This window comes from Cnephaeus nilssonii (genome assembly GCF_951640355.1).
Source record: "Cnephaeus nilssonii genome assembly, chromosome: 7".
Taxonomy (NCBI): Eukaryota; Metazoa; Chordata; class Mammalia; order Chiroptera; family Vespertilionidae; genus Cnephaeus; species Cnephaeus nilssonii.
This window is the reverse complement of record NC_137078.1, coordinates 5,824,669-5,844,237: the sequence shown is the minus strand read 5'-3', so window position 1 is coordinate 5,844,237 and position 19,569 is coordinate 5,824,669.

Genomic DNA, 19,569 nt, shown 5'->3' with positions numbered 1-19,569 from the left:
AACATCACTAGTCATTAGGGAAATGCAAATCGAAACTGTAAGATACCTCTTCACACCCACTAGGATGGCTAGAATAAAAAAGACACATAACAAGTGTTGGTGAGGATGTGCAGTAATGGAACCCTCACACATATACTGGGACTCATTGAGGTTGGAATGTAAACTAGTCAGCCACGTTGGAAGACACTTTACCAGTTCCCCAGATGTTAAACAGTTTTACTGATAACACAATTCTTTTCCTAGGTGCAAACCCAAAAGAACTGAAAATATATCTTTAAATAAAACCTTGTACACAAATGTTCATAGCAGCATATTCATAATAGCCAAAAAGTGGAAACAACCCAAATGTCCATCAGCTAATGAATGGATACACAAAATCCAGTAGATCCATACAATGGAATATTATTCAGCCATAAAAGGAACACTGGAGCATGGGTGAACACACTATGACATGGATAAACATACTAGTACTATGACATGGATGAACTTTGAAAACATTATGCTGAGTGAAAGAAAGCAAAAACAAAAGCCCACGTATCATTTTATTCTACTTATACAAAATATAGAGAATAGGCAAATCTGTAGAGACGGAAAGTAGATTAGTGTTTGCGAGGAGCCAGATGAGAGGGAAATGAGGAGAGACTCCTAAGGAGGATGGGGTTTCTCTTGTGGATAATTAAAATGTTCTGGGATTGGTGCTGGTGGTTGCACAGATTTGTAATATACTAAAAATACTGAAGTGTACACTTTAAAGGTGATTTTTATGTTCATTGAATTAAGTTGTAATAAAAAATTGCAAAAAAAAAAAATAGAACTAATGATTGGCCAGGAGCCAGGGCACATTATCCAAACAGCTGCCCAGAGAGGAAAGCTTTGAAGGCCTGAAGGGCAGACTGAATCCTGAGAAGGAGAAGGTGCTACCACTGGAGGCACAAAACAATCAGATAATGGTTTTAATTCAGACACAATCCAATTCATCAGTAAACAACTTTAGAAATAATGTATAACATTTCAGGAAAGAACAATCAAGCATCTTTCATTGCTGGAAGCTTCTTTATATGTATTAATTATACACTCTTTATTTGGAATAGCAGTGAATGGTACATAATTAATACAAATCAATGATGCCTTTTAACATTCTGATATCTGGTTTGCTCAATAAGTTTCGAGAAAGCTGCAGTATACATTTGAGAAGGGTACAAATGGTTCTGTAGATACTGGGACTTCAGTCCCATCCGAGCAGAGCAGGGGTTTACGGGAGAGGCTTGTGGTAAGGACTGGATGCTGATTCCTCAGTCATGTTTTTCCTTCTCCTGCCCATGCTGAGCGTTGCGCTGTATGCATGAAAGCCTCTGTGCCAAGTTGAAAGGTACTTTGGTTTATGCAAATAGGAAAACATGCAACCCAGTTATTTCCACTAAAGCTGCCGTAAGGGAAAGGCCAGACTCACGTTCCGCTATCTTGAGGCCATGGTCCAGACTGACCCTCTGTGTTCTGCATATTTCCCCAGAGTGGAGTGGTAATAACTGGCCGCTGCTTGTGTGGTTCAGGAGTCCTGGGTGTCGTTGGCTGTCAGGACATAAGGTCTTGTGCTGACCTGTGTGAACTCGGACACGGTACATCGCTGGAGCAGACTCTTGCTTGTTCTGAAAGATGACCTGGCTCCATGCTGCCAACGAGTGCTGGACTTGCCCTTCACTTTCCACCCTCTCAGCTGGGATTCATATTTACTACAAATCTTCACATGTATTGACACATGTTTTTCCCTCCTAGTAACCATGTCAGGAATTTTTTTAATCATCATTTTCAATTTTCAGGAGTTGAGACTAAGCAAGATCATGACCTTCCTAAGGGCTCACCATTACTAAACAGCACAGCTAGGATTCAAACCCAGGCCTACCAATTCCCTACCCAATAACTGTAAGTTGTTTGAAACTTGAAAAAGTATTTCCATTGATAGGAAATTGTGAAAAGCTGGGAAAGATGGCAGTGGAACAGCCGGGTTACAAACACCCTGGGACAGGCGCTGTTAGCTGCGTCACTGACACCCACTCCCACCGTATTCCTTGGTATCAGACTCTAAGGTAGTCTGGGGTGGCAAGGCATGCAGCTAGAAATGTCACGTGTACCCTCAAACTTCTTTGCTTTGAGGAGTGCTAAGTGGCCGAGTTCTGGCCAATTGTATAAGCTAAGGGTTCCAAGATCGCTTCTACAAGGAACAGCCTCAGCCTGTGCACCTGAGACTTAGATTTGTTGTCAGAAACTGAAGGGTCTCAGACGTTGCCTTGCTTGCAAGCTAACAAGTTAGCTTGCCATAGTTTATAGACCGTATATATACTGCCAGGAGGCAGGAGGCGCTCTGAGTCAGAGAAACAGGTGATTACTCATGGTAAAAGCAGCCAGAGCAGGTTACACATCCCAGGGGGAGGACACAGTGAGAACCAGATGCTACCTGCCCACTGGGTTTGCATCACAGTAAAGCAATCCCAAAATTAGGAGGCTCATCAGCTATTGGTACATTTGCCACTTGAGATTACTCATTACTCAAGTCTCCTTCAGGGAAGAGAGGGAAAGCATCACCAGATTATAAACTTGGAGAGTAAGAAATGTCTCCAGGATGGAGGAGAGTGTTCTAACTCTTCAAATCCCCCTGGAGGTTCTCTACCTTTAGGGAGATAGTCTCTCAGTTTCCAAAGATTTTCTATTGAAATGTGCCTTTTCTCATAAAGACTGAACCATGCAAAAACGAAATATTCTCGGAGAATTTTCTTCCAACACCGAGGGCTCAGCAGCCATCTCACACCGCAAGGAAAGCCCCAGACTGAGGCTGGAGGAACAAAAGCAGAAAGGGCCCAGCACCTTGAAAAGCTGAACTAGTCTGGCTCCTGTTCGTACCTTGCTTCCCCTGGCTCCCTTGCTAGGAGCCAGACAATATTCTAACGGCAAAGAGAAGGAAAAAAAGTGGGTTGGAGAGAGACAATCATTTAAAAAACAGAGTATGGCAAGAAGTGCCTGTTTCATTTTCAATGCAGCATGCCCTCCTCCTGCTCCTTATTCTCTCCCACACTCCCCTGGCTCAGTAAACAGCACCTCCATCAGCTCATTGCTCACGCTTCCAAGTTGGCATTTTTTTATTTTTCCCTTATCTCCCATACTCAGTTCTTCAGCAAGCTATGAATTGTACCCAAAAAATATATCTCCTTGGTCCACTTCCCACCATGTCACCTTCCCATAAACCTCACCTCTTACCTACCACTCTCCCTACTGCCCACCATCCACCCACCATCCTCCCATTTTCCAGTTCAAGAGCAGAGGTTCTCTCACTGAGACACCTGGCCCTTTTGACAGCTGGAGAAGGATGGGGCACTACAGGACAGTACTTCCCTATAAGGAGGAACCAGCTCCAGGTAGGGGGCGTGCCCTTCATCCCTTTGGGCTGTGTGGGTGGTTGGGGAACACCCTAGCTTTTCTGCCTAGAAGCCGGCTGACCGAATGCATACTGCACAGGCCTGTGCTTCTGCAGGCCCGTCTAACCTGCACCAGGAACAAGAAGCAGGTATGGAAGAGGCTGAAGGTCCCAGGTGCTGCCTCTTCCATTACGAGGCAGATGCCTAATTAAAAACACCAGCCTATTCAAATGCATGTGTTTTTCTAAAGGCTGGGCTGGAAAAAGACAGATATGTTTGCAGTGCCAGAGTGGGGCCAGTTGGCTTGTCAGCTCCATTTCTCCTAAGAAACACCTTCTTGGTGGCTGGAGAAGCCTGGGGTGCCAGTGGCAGCACATGAGGATGGGGACTATCACCAGTGAGGGGGCTCCTCCACCTCTGAAGGCTGTTCAGGTAGTTGGGACCACCTGGAGACATCCTGGCCCCGAGGGCAACATCTGCCAGTGGTCAGCTGATGGGGTGCTTGCTGTGCGTGTGCCTTTCACGTGCCAAGTGGACCCCGTAACAAGAGACAGGTGTCTGGAGAGTCAAGGGGTCTTAGGCACTCGCTCATGGAGCACAAGGCAGATAAAAGCCCTAGCTTACTCAATTCACATATTTCCTTCAAGGGCTCTGCTGGAAAAAGCTAAACTGCCCTGCCTTGTCAGGGTGGGGCCCGTTGGGCTGGCCAGAAATGGTTCCCTGGAACAAGACACCTGGATATGTTGACAGTGGAGAAGCCCAGGACACCACTGGGCAGAAGGCCCAAGTGCGGACAGACTATTGCCAGGATGGGGTGGGATTCCTCAACACCTGGAGGCTGTGCAGGTGGTTAGGGACAGCTCCCGGATCCCCTGCCTTGAACACACAGCCTGCCAGAGGTTGGTCACGAGGTGCCTATGCCCATGCATGTATGGAGCTGATAAGAGTAGCCAGGGTTCTGAAAATGGAAGAGCCAGGAGAGGTCGAGTTACAGGATGGGTCCTTGGGGGACAAGGTTTATGCCATGTTGCAAGCTTTAAACTACCCAATGGGCAATATTTAAACTGAGTGCAGGATTTCAGAAGCCTGGGACCCCGTGAGACACTAAGTACAGTGGGACTAACTGTGGCCGATTTGCTGCTGCAGCTAGAGGGAGGGAGCTTGCCATTGGGTGGCCCTCTCCAAATAGGAGACCATGCAGGCGGTTGAAAACAGGCACCAGCTGGACAGGCCAGGAGGGCCCAGCTGCCAAAGCCCACTGTGCACTCACGAGTGGCCAGGGTGGCCAGGGACCTGGAAGAGCCCGTGGGTTGGGAGAGGCTGGGTCACAGGAATAGGATCTTGTGGACACAAGCATCTGTGCAAATCCAGTCCCTGAACTACACAAATTCAGATGTTTCCCCTGGAAAGGAGAGCTGGAGTATATAGGTCTGCCTTGCAAGGGTGGGGCCAGGCCGACTGACTGAGCAATCTTCTATAATAATAAAAGTGTAATATGCAAATCACTCGAACGACCGAACAGCAGAACAACCGTCCGGACAACCATACTATGACACGCACTGGCGCCAGGCCAGCCAAGGCGGGTGCAATGCGATTGGGGGGGAGAGGGGGCGCCCACCATTGCCCCATGATCGCCCCACAGAGGGAGTCTGAGGCAACCAACCCAAGGTCTGAGGCGGGTGGGTGGGGCCTCCCTCTTCGGGGCAATCAATCGAGGGGCTCCTGGACTGCAAGAGGGTGCAGGCTGAGCTGAGGGACCTCCCCCCAAGTGCACGAATTTCATGCACCGGGCCTCTAGTCACTTAATAAAAGCAACTGGGACCACTGGTTGCTGGAGAAGCCCACCAGGATCCTCAAGGGTCAGGTTTCCATAGAGACTGACTGCAACCAATTTTAGCTGCCACCTCAAGGTTATTTTTAGAAGTTAGGCCACCTCCTCACTAAAGATTCCAGTTGGTTAGGTTGGGCCCCAGCCCACAGTCTGGAGGGCCCCAGCTGCCCCAGGTTGGCTGAAGGGATGCTTACTGCCCAACCAATGTGTGGAACAGATCAGAATAGCCACAGATCTAGAACTGACAAGGGTTGGGAGGGCTTGGGTCACAGGATGAGTTCTTGGAGAACAAAGTGATGTTACCTTGAAAGCCCTATAATACCCAATGAGCAATATTCAGACTGAGTGCAGAGTGCTGGGTTACTCCATTGCCTTGCTAGAGTGGGGCTGGGAGGACGAGTTGGGGTGTCCTCTATAACATACACCTGGGAGCTAGAGAAGCTCTCCACCTGGGAGGCAGCAAGTCCAAATGAGAATGACTGTCTCCAATATGCAGCTGCTGCCCCAGGGTTGTTTTGAGGGGGCGGTCTCTCTCCACAGCTGAGAGCATGCAGGTGCGTGAGGCTGGGTCCCAGCTCCTCAGGTCTGGAGGGCCCTGCTGCCCACAGCCCACGGAAGCAATGCAAGCTGCACATGCGTGGACCTGGCCGTAGGGGTGCCAGGGACCTAAGCGAAGGAATGGTTTGGGAGAGGACTGGTCACAGGAGCAGAATCCCTGTAATACAAGGCAGCTGCCTACTTCTAAGCCTCAAATTAGACAATTTACTGCTGCAGCCGGAGGGTGAGCACATGCTCCCTGAAGGCAGAGCTGGAGGGAACTGGCTTGTTTGTCAGGGCAGGGCCAGCCGGGCTGGCTGACAGGGAATCATCTCAAAAGAGACACCCGAAACCCTGATTGATGGAAAAGCTCAGGACTTCTCCTGCCGAGAGTCCACATGAGGGCTGAGTGTCCCTAATCTGTAGCTACCACTTCAGGGTGATTTCTAGAGGTGGTCCGCATAGTCATTGAGGACTATCCAGGCCCCAGCTCTACAGGTTTAAAGGACACCTGCTGCCCAAAGCATGGCGAGAGGTGCATTCTGTGGCCAGCGTGTGCAGAGCAGTTCAGGGCAGCCAGGGATCTACAGCTGGGCACAGTCAGGGGAGGGTGGGTCATAGGTGGAGGCAGGAGGAAGCATATCCCTCCTCTCAAGCCCTAAAATATTCACTAAGGAAATTCTTACAAAACATAGGACTCCAGGTTTTGGACGGCCTTGCTAGGGCTGAGTGGTGAGTGAAGCTGGAGTAACTACTGGTAAGACACCCGAGAGCCCTTAAGGCAAATAGGATTGACTGTGGTCATTTGCAGGTACCACCACAGGGTAGACTTCTGGAGGAGGCCCCTGTGGGAGGGGCTGCTTCATAAAAGACTATCTGGTGGTTGGGGCTGAAGGAATGCCTACTGCACAAGTCCCGAGGCAACAGTAAAGATATAGAAAAGGTAAAATGCTATCATTTTAACCAAGCTACTAAATTATTAACATTATGAAGGTTGAGGCTTAAGTAAAGGATTCTTTTCTTATCTTAACTACCCTGGTAACTTAAACTTTTGAACTTTGCAGTCCTGTCAATACTTAGGTATATACTAGTTCATTGTGTGTCAAGCCTGGACATACATTAAACCTACAAATAGCCCTCTGACTATCCCCTAAACCACTGGTCGGCAAACTCAGTAGTCAACAGAGCCAAATATCAACAGTACAACGACTGAAATTTCTTTTGAGAGCCAAATTTTTTAAACTTAAACTATACAGGTAGGTACATTGTTATTAACTTAATTAGGGTACTCCTAAGCTGGCCTTTGCTAAAAACTCAAGGGGCCAAAGAGCCGCATGTGGCTCGTGAGCCACAGTTTGCTGACCATGGCCCTAAACTAAGGTCTCAGGACATGACCAGACCTCCTGGTGCCCATCCTCAGACCAGCTGGCAGCCATCATCCAGACCTGACATGTGACTAATAATAGTCCTGTACCAATCCAAGGTCTAAGAATGCAGGACTGAATATTCTCAAGGATATAATTTTTACAATAAAACTGTTAACTTTTACTTCTTCTTGGGAACACTTATGGACTTTTGCCTAGCTGTTTCTAGTTTGCAACTCTAAGACCTTTGAATAAAACTTTATCATTTATTTCTAGCCAAAGCCTCCTGACTCTTTGTACTCAGTCGACATTTTGTGGTATCAGCATTGTGGAATCCAAAGAGTTCTCTGCTTTAATTTCAGCACTGTTGGATTTGAGCAAGGTAGCTGCTTGAAACTTTCGTGCTCTGGGGTTCCAGTGGTGACTTCTCTTGTTTCTAGTCTCCCTCCTTCAGTTGAGGCTCAGAACTTTTTTTTTTTTTTTTAATATATTTTATTGATTTTTTACAGAGAGGAAGAGTGAGGGATAGAGAGTTAGAAACATCGATGAGAGAGAATCATCGATCAGCTGCCTCCTGCACACCCCCTACTGGGAATATGCCCGCAACCAAGGTACATGCCCTTGACCGGAATCGAACCCGGGACCCTTCAGTCCGCAGGCCGACGCTCTATCCACTGAGCCAAACCGGTTTTGGCAAGGCTCAGAACTTTTATTCATGGGTTGTCTGATACCAGTTTTTTGTCTAAATTGGCTACAGAATGACAACCCCCATCTGCAACACCAGCTGGATTTATGTTTAAACATTATAGTCCAGTGATGGCGAACCTATGACACGCGTGTCAGCACTGACACACGTAGCCATTTCTGATGACACGCAGCCACTGAGGCGGCCGCATGCCAAGGATGAAACATTTGCTGCTCCGGAGGATGAAACATTTGCGACTAGAGTCTTAAGACTCTAGTCGCAAATGTTTCATCCTCCCCTATTAGACACTCTGTGCCGGAGGTCTGTAGGCCAAAACAACAGAAGTCCGGCACAGAGCGTCTAGTTCTGGGACTTCCGGTTAAGCCGGGATCTTTGCCCTCACTTCCGCAGGCAGAGCAGGGAGCAGCGGAACGCAGCGGGGGACGCATCTCTGGGGGCCCTGCCATTACCAGTAACCAAATAACAGATAACCACAGCAACCATTATCTACTGTTCTGGGGTGCCATGGATTTCTATTCCATCATTACTGAGATAAGTGAAGGGGAGGCTGGGAGAGGTGAGGGTTTGTGGTGTGCTATGGGTGCTGTTTCCCACCATTAGAAATAGTGGCAGCCATTTTAATTCACATAAGGAACACCATCTTGCTCCATAGTGCAGACTCCATTTCACCACTATTACTGTTGTGCATCCTTATTAACCCCTATTTCTGCTTATTAACCCTGCCCTTTCCTAAAAGACAGTTATATGCACCATTTTGTGGTTAGTTAGGCTAGTTAACCCCTAATTGCCTGCAGGCCTAACAAGCTATCTATAATTCTATCTTCTGTCACTGCCCCCTAATGGAGAACCCAAAAAATAAAAAACTAAGGTTAAGTAAAGGAAGTGGTAGTAGCAGTGGCCGACCCTTTCAAGAGACATGGACCGAGATGTATGGCTTTATAGAAAAAAATGGCAGATCATTTTGCATTCTATGTACTGAAACGGTAATAAGCAGAACGTGGAATATAAATAGACATTTTGAAACTAATCATTCCCAGCTCTTGGAAAAAAGTGAGGATGAAAGGAAGGAATACATTTCCAGGCAGCTACACCTTTATAAGAGCCAATCTAATTCCATCCTTAAATTTATGAAAGGCTCTACAAATTTAACATCTGCAAGTTTGAGCATTGCTCACTATATAGCTCAGCATGGAAAAGCGCTCAGTGAGGGAGAATTTATTAAAGAAATTCTCCTAAGATGTGCACCAGTTCTATTTCACGGTATGCAGAATAAAGATGCAATTATTAAGAGAATATCTGAGTTACCACTCAGTAGAAATATCATAAAAGACCGAATAATGAGACTGAACACAAACGTACAACATCAATTAAAGAGAGACATAAGGAAGTGTAAATATTTTTCGATCTCTCTTGATGAAACTACTGATGTCACATCACATGCTCAGTTGGCCATTATTGGTCGATATTCTGATGGTCTCACAATGAGAGAAGAGTTGATAAAGTTAGTATCAGTGTCAACAAGTAAATCAGGAAGTGAAATATGTAAGGTTGTTATACAAACATTTCGTGACCTAAGCATTGATATCTCTAAAGTTGTGTCAGTGACGACAGATGGGGCACCAAATATGGTGGGGGGAAAAGTCGGATTTGTCAAATTGTTTACAGAAGCTATTGGACATCCGATTGTGCCTTTTCATTGTATTATCCATCAGGAGGCTTTATGTGCCAAGGCAGGATTCACCGACTTAAACAACTTAATGTCAGTTGTTACAAAAATAGTTAATTTAATAGCTGCTCGCCCCCTTCACAAGCGAGAATTTTCGGCACTTTTACTGGAGGTTGATTCCACCTACAGTGGACTGCTGATGTACAATAATGTAAGATGGCTGAGCCAAGGCAAAGTTCTTGAGCACTTTGTGGAGTGCTTTGAAGAAATTAAGGTATTTCTTGACGATAAGGATCTGGGAAACTTTCCTCAGCTTAATGATGATAAGTGGGTCAACACCCTGATGTTTTTTACAGATCTCTCTGTTCATATTAATAAACTGAACTTAAAGTTACAAGGTTTTGGCAAAAGTATTGACGTTATGTTTGGATACATAAAAGCTTTTGAAAGTAAAGTTAAAATTTTCAAGCGAGATGTAGAAACTAAAACTTATAAGTATTTTCCTCGAGTAACAAAGTATTTTGAGAAGGCCAGTGCAGCTGTACAAAATGAAATGGAACTCTTGCATATGAAGTACCAGCTTGTTTTAGACTCGTTACTTGACCAGTTTAGTGATAGATTTAGTCAATTTAGAAGTCTAGAACCATGAAAATAATTAAGTATCCTGATGTAGTAGTCTACAGCTGTTTGGAATTAAATGGTTTCCAATGGATGCAAATTGATGATTTGGAGATGCAACTTGCAGAATTTCAAGACAGTATCTGAGCTCAGGTGTTTGTCAACTTGAGGTCAAAGCTTGAGAATCTGGAAAGGTGCCGCTTGGAGAATCAAGAGGAGTGCCACTACGAACAGGAAATTTGAAGTGCTTAGAACCGACTACCAGACACTTTTAGCACCCTGAAAAATATAGCAATGGCTTTACTCACAATTTTTCCCTCTACATACTTTTGTGAGGCCTTATTCTCAGCGTTAAATAATATCAAAACCAACAAAAGAAACAGATTGACAGATGAAGTTAGTAGCGCTTGCTTGGGCCTGAAGTGTACAAAATACCAACCTTCAATTGAAGATTTAGCCAATGAAATTCAGCAACAAAAAAGTCACTAATAGGCAGGTTAGTTAAAGAATTCCCCCTCCTCCTCACTTATCTTAGTTCACGGCACCCCACACAAGCTAAATAATATCAAGACCAACAAAAGAAACCGACTGATGGATGAACAAAGAAGTCACTAAGCAGGTAAGTTAAATATTTAGTTTTTGGTTTATTAAATACAATTATATATAACAATTACACATTTATGTTATTTAAACTATAAATATCGCGAAATAATGTTTTTTTTCCTCAAAGTGACACACTACCCGAGTTATGCTCAGTTTTTTGGCGAAGTTTGACACACCAAGCTCAAAAGGTTGCCCATCACTGTTATAGTCAATCCTCTGTTAATTATCTATTTAATGGACCTCTGTTACAAAAGACAATTTGGAATGACAGTGGCCACTTGGGAATCTTTTGAAATTCCAAAATTAGTGTATTTACATATACAATTAGAAACTTTTAGAAACAAGAAGCTGAATAAGAAACATTTTCAACAAGTACTTAGAGGCCTTTAAGTAATTAAATGATTCAAAGATAGTCTTTACATTTCTTTTGTCGTTTTGTCTGGCCATGACAGCTTTCAGGGGACTTTATCTTTACATGAGATCTTCGTCTTCTAAAAGTTTCCCCAAAGTTCCTTCCTCGGGAACTCTACTAGTTATATGTACAAACACATTGGTTTCTCCACTTGTTCTTTTTATTGTTTTTATTTTTTTTAATTCTTTTTTATTTTTTAAAATAAATCTTTATTGTTCAGATTATTACAGTTGTTCCTCTTTTTTCCCCCATAGCTCCCCTCCACCTGGTTCCCACCCTACCCTATGCCCTTCCCCCACCCCCACTGTCCTCATCCATAGATGTATGATTTTTGTCCAGTCTCTTCCCGCACGCCCCACACCCCTTTCCCCCAGAGAATTGTCAGTCCACTCCCTTTCTATACACCTGATTCTATTATATTCACCAGTTTATTCTGTTCATCAGATTTTTTATTCACTTGATTTTTAGATTCACTTGTTGATAGATATGTATTTGTTGTTCATAATTTTTATCTTTACCTTTTTCTTCTTTTTCCTCTTCTTAAAGAATACCTTTCAGCATTTCATATAATACTGGTTTGGCAGTGATGAACTCCTTTAGTTTTTTCTTATCTGTGAAGCTCTTTATCTGACCTTCAATTCTGAATGATAGCTTTGCTGGGTAGAATAATCTTGGTTGTAGGTTCTTGCTATTCATCACTTTGAATATTTCTTGCCATTCCCTTCTGGCCTGCATAGTTTCTGTTGAGAAATCAGCTGACAATCATATGGGTACTCCCTTGTAGGTAACTAACTGTTTTTTATCTTGCTACTTTTAATATTCTCTCTTTGTCTTTTGCTCTTGGCATTTTAATTATTGATGTGTCTTGGTGTGGTCCTCTTTGGATTCCTTTTGTTTGTGGTTCCGTGTGCTTCCTGGACTTGTACGTCTATTTCTTTCACCAGGTGGGGGAAGTTTTCTGTCATTATTTATTCAAATAGGTTTTCAATATCTTGCTCTCTCTCTTCTTCTGGCACCCCCCATAATTTGGATGTTGGTACGCTTGAAGTTGTCCCAGAGGCTCCTTACACTATCTTCATATTTTTGGATTCTTTTTTCTTTTTGCTTTTCCAGCTGGGTGTTTTTTGCTTCTTTGTATTTCAAATCTTTGACTTGATCCTTGCAATCCTCTAGTCTGCTGTTGGATCTCTGTATATTATTCTTTATTTCAGTCAGTGTATGCTTAATTTCTAGTTGGTCCTTTTTCATATCCTCAAGGGTCTCATTAAATTTATCGGCGGTTTCTAAAAAATTCTTGAAAAACCTTATAACTGTGGTTTTGAACTCTATATCCTCCATTTCTTTCATTTGTGACTTGTTTCTTTGTCTCCACATTTTGGCTGCTTCCCTGTGTTGATAGAGTGGCTTTGTGTGCTAGGTGTCCTATAGGGCTGAATGGCTCAGCCTCCCCAGTTACCTGAGGTGGACACTCTTGGTGCACCCCTTTGTGGGCTGTGTGCACAATCTTGTTGTAGTTAAGCCTTGATTGTTGTTGGTATCACTGGGAGGAATTGACCTCCAGGCCAATTGGCTGTGAGGATCAGCTGTGTCTACAATGGGAGAACTTTTGTGCTGGAGACACCCTTATGAGGCAAGACTTGCTTCAGTGGGGCTTTGGTGCTCAATGAGTCTGCCCCCTGAGTGTGTCCCTTATGGATCTGAGGAGTTGTAATCTGGATGGTCCCACTCTGACCACTGGGTACACTGGCTCTTGGATCTCCAAGGAGGTGCTAATTTAGCCTCTGCCTGAGGCCACCCAGCAGGAGCTACGGAGAGATCTGCAGATTCCTCCTCTTTGTTTGGGGTTTGGAGGTGCCCAGATGAGGCCCAGCTGTGAAGCAATGCAAGCTGCTGTGGGGCCTTGGGCCTTCTTTTGGATGTTCTGGGTCTCTCTGACTAAGCTGCAGTTTGTTAGGTAAGTTTAGATTTCAAAGGACCAGGCCATTCATATGTAAAAGCCTCTGCGCACAGCTTGGGTGGGGCGGGGTCTCAGGGCGGAGCAAACAGCAATGGCTTCCCGTCAGCCATGCCCTAAGAGGCCCCCGGGTCTCAGTGTCCCTTGGTAATCGCTGCAAGTACCTCTGAGAGAAGGCCGCTCTCGAGTTCTGCCCGATACCAGACAGTCCAGTTTCTCCCCATATGAGTTTAGGTCCCTAGAGTCTCACCTGGAACTGGAGTTCAGAGCAGTCGGGAGCTTGTGTCTCCCTGCGGATTGAAAAAGCCAGCCGCCTACTCAGTTGCCAGCCCTTTCCGCGCACGCAAGTGCCTCCGTACCTCTGCACTTTACTTCCGCAGCTCCTCTGAGTCTCAGTGTGCTTTTCTCTTTCCTTCTAGTTGTAGAATTTCCACTCAGCCAGCCTTCCTGTGGTTCTGGATGATGTCCGTTCTGTCTTTTAGTTGTAGTTTTGAAGTGGTTGTGCGAGGCAGCAAGTTCAGGTGTTTACCTATGCCACCATTTTGGTTTCTCTCTCCACTTGTGCTTTTTAAATAAAATAGACCAACTTAATCAAAATAATTTAAAACTCTAATGGCCAGTTTAAAAACCCTTTGTTCTAAGTCTACCTGGAGAGCCCACCCCCCTTAAAGAAAAGGAATCCAAACATATCAATGCATTCTGTGACTGATATGCAGAAGCTTCTAAAAGACAAAATGACTTTTTTAAAAAAGAGCTCCAAAATGATCCCCAAAGAAACTTTGGGCATCTGAGCAAGTGCTTTAATTTTTCTTCAAGTGTAAATTGCTGCTATGGCTCCCAGGCTCCTTTCCAAGGACAAATATAAATCTTAATTGTCTTCTCCACAAATATTAATAAGAAAAACCCTTAGCCATCTGAAATAATACACTTAACATACCTCAACTGCTATATATTATTGGGGTTTTTGCCTTACTTGTACCTATCTCATGGCTGACATTTTAAAATGAAACTATCAGGTCTCTGGTTACATCTGCGTTGTGTATGTACTAGTATGTCTACCTCTGAAGGATATTACCAAAATTGGTATGTAAAATGCTCTGTCTAATTGGCTTAAGGAATTAAGCACTTGTATGAACGTTCTTTAAAATATAATATAAACTAAGCCAAATACTTTACAGGATCACATAATCTGGAAAAATATTTGATACTGGAGCTGGTTTGCATTTAGTGTGGCTAAATAGGCATGTCTTTGTGGATATCAACATTAAGTATAATACTTTTATTCTATCTGGGTTTATTCGTTAAATGAGTTCATGTTATCTCTATTGCAAAATTTGTCAGAAAGAATAACTTTGTATGGTGAAATTTTTATAACTAACCTATCCATAATTGTTAAAATAAAGTAAATCAGGTGAATGTAAATAGGATGAAAAGGTTGTTTTTAGTTGTAACTTTTTAGTAATAACTGTATGTGTTATAGTATTTGTACTTAAAAATAGTTTCTCAAAGTCTTTTAGTACCTTGAAACTTTACTGTTTTGCCAGCTAAATTAAATGACGAATAGTCATTGAACATCCAGATCATTTCCAAATAAGATAAAATATTGAAACATTAACTGCTAAATAAGTCTTGGTTTACCTACTTTTGACTTCTTATTACAGATCAACTAAAAGGTAAATTTGGATCTGTTAATGAATATATGTAAATGAAATAATAGGAGTAACAATGGTAAAAGAAGGTATAAAGTATGAAAATGCATTTCTGAGGACACTTTTAAAAAGTGATTTGTCTTACTTCTGAATGAGTAAGAAGAGACAAAATAGGGGCAAGGTAAGTTGTGAAAAAATTTATAAAAAAGGAATCTTGAAAAAGAAAATGTGATATGATCAAGCTAAATAAGATAAAGTTAATTTAATTAAATTAAGTGAACTTAAATATTAAAAGAAAGCTTATACAAAATTAGAGCTTGATTCTTTTTCTGTTAAAAAGACAAAGTTGTCCTGTACTATTGTATGCTCTTAATAAGAGATTATAAAGAGAATGCAAATATTTTGTTTTATTAAAATTATTCCCTGTACTCTGTATTATCAGGTCTTTGAGTACTTAGATAAACCAAGTCTTTTTAAAATTAAAAGAGCTAAATTTTGCTTAAAACCATTTAACTTTCTGTATTTGCCTACAAAGTCTTTGTCACTATTATTAAATTGATAACTAAGTATTGTTTCACAGTGATCTATTGATACCAGGAATTGGCGAGCTCAGACTTTCATTGTGGGTTCTTGTCCTATGAAGTTTGAAGAATAAAATTTGCGACTAAAAGATTATAGGCACAAGTCTGGAAGTTTATTGCAAGCATATACAAACTCCCCCTGGGGAGGGTCCCCAAATGGGAAAACCTGCTCTGTCTCTCTAAAATGGGGAGAACATAATTCTCTGAGTCTCTTTGTTCATCCCAGTTTCTAATTGCTTCCTCATATTATATGCTCCCCTACCCCCTGCTTTCCCACATGGAATCAGTTTCAAAGTTTCAAAGCTCACCTAGTGCCCCCCTCTTCTTCTTCTCATTATCTTGTAACATTCCTCCCTCCTCTGTGTATGTAAGATAAACAATCCTGGGGCTTAGAGCTGTCTCTGCTGGGTATGGTATGTCTTCCTCTCCCATGGAACCCTGTTCCCTAAAACTGCCTTTCCTGTCTCTAAATTCCTTTCACTATGATTTCATTAACCACGTGTTTTAAAACTTTTGACATGCTTAACAAACTTCTAAAAATTCAAATGTTTAATAGTTTCTTCTTAACCTAAAAATAACTTTGAGATTTTTTTCAGAAGGTTCTTTGAACTCTTTAAAGGAAATCTCTCTCTCTCTCTTTCTCTTTCTCTCTCTCTCTCTCTCTCTCTCTCTCTCTCTCTCTCCTCTCTCTCTCTCTCTCTCTTTGTAAAAGGAGGGTATTAAGCTAAGTAAACATATTGATGTGTTAAATTTACATGGGAAGCATTGGCAATTAAAAAATAATAATGTATTTGTATGTAAATATTGTTATTAAAATAAATATTCTAGAAAGTATATAAAACCTCTGAGAAACCACAATGTCCTGTATATTTTCATTTGCAAATTTAGTTATCTTAACATTGTATGTTGCAGAGAAAAGCACATTTCTTTCTCAATTTCATTGTAATCAAATCTTTAACCATGTAATTCTAAGCCTTTGCCATTTACAGTCATTGTCTTACTGTTTCATTTTTCAAAAATGTTTCATATTCAGTGAGATTAATGAAGGGAGGACTGACACCCTAAAGTACAGGATTCTGATAAACTTTCACATTGTATCATTTAACTGGGTAAGAATAGGTAGCAGTCTAAGGAAAAACGGAATTTGTAAAATTGCTAACGGTCAAGATCAACAAGAATGAATTACATGGAACTGAATGAACTGATGAGGATGATTATAATTTTTATGACTTTATTTGAAACATAAATAATCTGGTTTGTTAATCTTTTGTTTTCAAGATATAAGGACTTCATTTCTCTTAAGCTACCTATGACTTATAGTATGGTAAATTATACCATTGTGAGCAGAATTGAAACATTTGTCTTTTTCTCTCTCTTTGACTCCTCCAGAATTTGGAAACTATCAGTTAGTATTCTTATTTTCATGGCAATATTATTATTTGCACAGTATTAATAAAATCCTGTTTTCTTTGTTACAGGACTGTTGTGGGGTCGAACCCTGGAGTCAGAATAAGACCACCGGAGGCTGCTGATTGATTAAAAAAGCAGGCGAGGATTTGTTGAACTGGCCAGGACGGCCGCGAGAGCTCCACACGCAGGTGGCCACCCTCACGACCGCGCTGTCCCAGGTGTAGGCAGTCCTTTTAAAGGTCCAAACCACAAAAATTTTCCTTTGTTCTAAATTCTAAAGTCTGGGAACAGCCTGCAGCGGGGTTCCCAGCCCCTGCTGGACATTATTGGAATGTGGCCCTATCTTGCGAAAGCAGGTTTTTACAGAACAGAACCAAGTGGAGTCAGTAATCTCTAAAGGTTATCTGCAGTTTCTACTCCTGGAGCTACTGAGTCAGTGGGAATCAGTCTCCTGCAGTCCTGGTCCACAGGCACAGGAACGTTACCTCTGTGAGTCTCCAGGTCTCAGTCTGGAAGCTGAGGTAACTACCCTATTGTTTAAGCAAGTAAGTGCGCGCAGAAGCCAGAATAGCAGGGTTAAAATTCAAACAGCAGTTTTTACCTAAGTATGGTTGCTACCATACTTCAAGGACCAATTGGAAACTATGACAGACTTTGACTGAAATGTCATATTTGAGAGAAACATGCATAGACTCAGATATGACAAGACAACTTTAAGGAATTAAGATTGACTTGTGAAAACCAATAAAACTCTTGGAAATATAGGCCTGGTACCTTGTTTACAGTGTTTCCAGTAGCCTTACCAAGTGAGTGAGGAAGGTCACTTCCTGGCAGGTGCAGGAACCTCAATAATTTGGGAATTTTGGAATTAGAGGAATTCACCAAAATTTATAAATGTTGCAGGTGAAGTCTGGTGGCAAGTCCTCTCCTTAGCTTTTCTGGCCTTGGGAGGACATTTTAAACAATCTGAAGATTCCTTATAAAAAATGTCAGCAGAGCAGATTAAAGAAGCCTATATGGTTAATTACTATTCTTCCTGATTTTATGTAAATAACATGCCACCTTTATTAAAAGTAAACTTATTTTACAAAGAAAATCAGTCTAATTTGGCTATCTTTGGTAAGATGAGGGTGATTTTACAAAGAAAAATTATGTTTCAGTGATAAATCTTTGTGGATGTTAAACTCTAGTGTTGCTTATTACTTTTAAGGTTTTGTTCTTGAACCGAATCCTGAATTCTTCTAGTTCTTTTAACATCTGGCTACAACTCTCTAAACTAACATTTCCAATTTTTCTTTCATTGTTTGACTTGGAATTTTTGAAACTAAAACTTTCCTTTTCCCAAAGCCATACAAGCTAAAGTGAGACAACTTGTTTTATTTATTTATTTATTTATTTATTTATTTATTTATTTATTTAAAAAATCCTTATTGTTGAAAGCATTACATATGTCCCTTTCTTCTCCCCCATTGACTTCTTCTAGCTCCTCCTCCCCCTCCCCAGTCCTTCACCACCCTATTGTCTGTGTCCATGGGTTATGCATACATGCATACAGTTCATTGGTTGATCTCTTCCTATCAACCCACCCACCTCCATCTTTCCTCTGAGATTCATTAAACAGTCTGTTCCATGCTTCTATGTCTCTTGATCTATGCTGTTCACCAGATTATTTTGTTCATTAGATTCCACATACAAATGAGATCATGTGATACTTTCCTTTTTCTGACTGGCTTATTTCTCTTGACATAATACTCTCCAGGTCCCTCCAGGCTGTTGTAAATGATAAGACTTCTTTCTTTCTTACAGCTGCATAGTACTCCATTGTGTAGATGTACCACAGCTTTTTTTATCCACTCACCTGCTGATGGACATTTGGGCTGTTTCCAGATCTTAGCTATTTTAAATTGTGCTGCTATGACCATAGGGGTGCATATATCCTTTCTGATTGGTGTTTGTGATTTCTTGGGATATATTCCCAGAAGTGGGATCTCTAGGACAAATGGCAGTTCCACTGTTAATTTTTTGAGGAAACTCCATACTGTTCTCCACAGTGGCTGCACCAGTCTGTATTATTACCAGCAGTGTACTAGGGCTCCCTTTTCTCCACATCCTCACCAGCACTTGTCATTTGTTGATTTGTTGATGGTAGCCATTCTGATAGGTGTGAGGTGACACCTTGTGGAGAGCAGCTACAGCATTCAAGCCTCGGACTAATTAGAGGGCATGATCCTCTCGTGGCAAAGCCACGTGCAAGTCCCAGCACAATTATAGCCAAAGGCTTGTGGACGAAAGGGGCCACATGCTGACCTGACAAGCTCAGGGGAGGCCTGCATAGCAGTCTTGTCAAACTCAGAGACCTAAAGTAACCACAAAGGATGGTCTGAAATTAAACTTTAACTAAACGCAGTTATGGTGGGCAGTTATATCCCAGCCAGTGGTCGGCAAACTCATTAGTCAACAGAACCAAATATCAACAGTACAATGATTGAAATTCTTTTTGAGAGCCTAATTTTTTAAACTTAAACTATATAGGTAGGTGCATTGTTATTAACTTAATTAGGGTACTCCTAATTTTGTGGAAGAGCCACACTGAAGGGGCCAAAGAGCCGCATGTGGCTCTCGAGCCACATTTTGCCGACCACTGTCCTAGGCCAGTATCTTCATTGACAAGGTCAACCTTTACCTTAACTGAGCCCATCTGTCTTTTTGCATCTATGATAACATACCCTTCAAATGTCTGGGTAACTTGTAACTTCCCTTTTTCTGGAGCCCCTGGAGCACAACCAAATGTGCTGGGCGCCAGGACAGATACCACAGATTCCTTCATTATC